This window comes from Trichosurus vulpecula, chromosome 3, assembly GCF_011100635.1.
Source record: "Trichosurus vulpecula isolate mTriVul1 chromosome 3, mTriVul1.pri, whole genome shotgun sequence".
NCBI lineage: Eukaryota > Metazoa > Chordata > Mammalia > Diprotodontia > Phalangeridae > Trichosurus > Trichosurus vulpecula.
In genome coordinates, this window is record NC_050575.1 from 30,872,698 (window position 1) to 30,875,091 (window position 2,394).

Consider the following 2,394-nt stretch of genomic DNA (forward strand, 5'->3'; position numbering starts at 1 on the left):
GCTGTCCATGTTTTCTTTGCTTCCTTGTAGGTTTTCTTCTGTTCTCTGCTGTACAATTTTTGTTTTGTTTTTCCCCCCTCCTCCTCCCTACCTGCCACCTCATAACCTATTCCCTCACCCTCCCCTGTAGAGATTCCTCCCTTGTCCTCTCTCCTCTCTCTATGACCTTACTGTTTTATTTCTTCTGAATTTTGAAGACTTTCATACTCTTCTAGATATATGTGTGTTGTTCCCTCTTAAACCCATTCCTGATGAAAGCAGGTTTCCAGAAATAATAGCCCTCCTCCCTCATCTAATTACTCTGTATCAGTTCTTCCTCTTGTACCTCATTTGTACAAAATAGTTATGAGTTTTAGCTGTTCTTTTTGATTTTACTTTTTAAAGCCATATCATACTAAAGACTACCCCAATCTTCCTTATGAACTACCCAATTACTAATGATAATCTTAGACATATATGCATTTTACATATATAAAAAGTAAATTGGAGAGACAGAGGCCACTTGCACGCCCGAGCAAGGATACCATGAAGCTACTTCAAGTCTTGGAGCCTGGATACTGCCCCCAGAAGGCAACATGGTACTCCTTGGCTCCCCCTGGACATGGCCCCTGTGCTTGAGTTGGCCATAACTGCCTCTACCTTCCTCCTGGTCAAGATACAGATCAAGGAAAGGTCTTCATAGTTAGGGGAGCAAATCCTAATGGCAGCTTCTCAGATGTGCACTGCATTGATCTGGCTGCCCATCAATGGAATGAAGTGGATTGTGAGGGTCTATTGGCCAGGTATGAGCATGCTAGCTTCCTTCCCCTCAATACCCCTGGCAGGATCTGGGTATTTGGAGGAGCAGACTAGTCAGGGAACCGAAATTGCTTACAAGTATTGGATCTTGCAACCAGGATATGGAGCACTCCTGATGTGACTGGCACACCACCATCCCCAAGAACATTTCACACAGCATCCGCAGTCATTGGAAACCAACTTTATGTTTTTGGTGGTGGGGAGAAAGGCACCAAGCCTGTTCAGGACACACAGCTCCACGTATTTGATGCAACAACACTGACCTAGTCACAGCCAGAAACCTGTGGGGAACCACCCTCACCCCGTCATGGCCATGTGATGGTGGCATTGGGACCAAAGCTCTTTGTCCATGGTGGTTTGGCAGGGGATGAATTCTATGATGGTCTGTATTGCATAGACACAAACGACATGAAATGGGAGAAGTTAGAGACCACAGGGGATGTCCCACCAGGCTGTGCTGCCCATTCTGCTGTGGCCATGGGGAAGTACATATACATCTTTGGAGGGATGGCTCCCACAGGGGCACTGGCTACAACGTACTGATATCACATAGAAAAACAACACTGGAGCCTGCTTAAGTTTGATACATATTCACCCCCTGGACGACTGGATCATTCAATGTGCATCATTCCTTGGCGTGTGGCTCCTGCCTCTGCAGAAGAACATACAAATGTAGGCAATGTTAATAGTAATGTAGAGAAAGAAGGCTTAGCTGATGAAGTTATGAAAGGTGATGACTTAGATCAGAAGGAGACAGACACATTCCTATGCTTAGTGTTTGGTGGGATGAATACTGAAGGGGAAATCTACAGTGACTTCTTGTAACACTAGTTGACTAATAAAATTCATGTTTTCTTAAAAAAAAGTAAATTGTCTGTCCTTATTGAATCCATTGCAATCAGTCTTTGGTATGTACTTTGTTTCTCTTGGCTCTTGTATGTCAAATCTTCTATTAAGTTTAGGTTTTTTTATTTAATGAAGTCTTGAAATTCTGACAGTTGATCAGATATCCATTTTTCCCATTCAGGATTATGCTTAACTTTCCCAGATATGATATTTTTGGCCTGAGCCCCAGTTCTTTATGCTCTTTGATATATATAGTGTTCCAAGACCTGTGGTCCTTCAGTGTCTCTGCTGCTAGGTCCTGTGTGATTCTAATTGTTGCACCATCATATTTAAATTGATTTTTTCTTGTTGCTTTTAATATTTTGTCCTTGAGCTGGGGGTTTTGGAATTTGACTATAATAGTCCTATGAATTTTCCTCATAGGATCTCTTTCAAGTGGTGTTTGATGAATTTTTTTCTATTTCTACTTTCCTCCCTTGTTCTAGTGCTTTAAGACAATTTTCTTTAATTATTTCTTGTATTATTAAGTCAAGATTCTTTTTCTGACCATAACTTTTAGGCGATCTGACTATTCTTATGTTTTTCTTCTTGATCTGTTCTCCAGATCAGTTTTTTAAAATAAGATGTTTCACTTTCTCTTCTACTTTTTCATTCTTCATATTTTGTTTAATTATTTCTTGATCTCTTACAACTCCACTGGCTTCAGCTTGCCTAATTTTAATTTTTGAGGTGTCATTTTCTTCCTTAAGA

At 40.9% G+C, this 2,394-nt stretch overlaps 1 pseudogene; it reads left to right on the plus strand.

The window, feature by feature from the left end:
• Positions 1-525: 525 nt before the first annotated feature.
• Positions 526-1,637, plus strand: LOC118844463 (annotated as a pseudogene).
• The last annotated feature ends 757 nt before the right edge of the window (positions 1,638-2,394 follow it).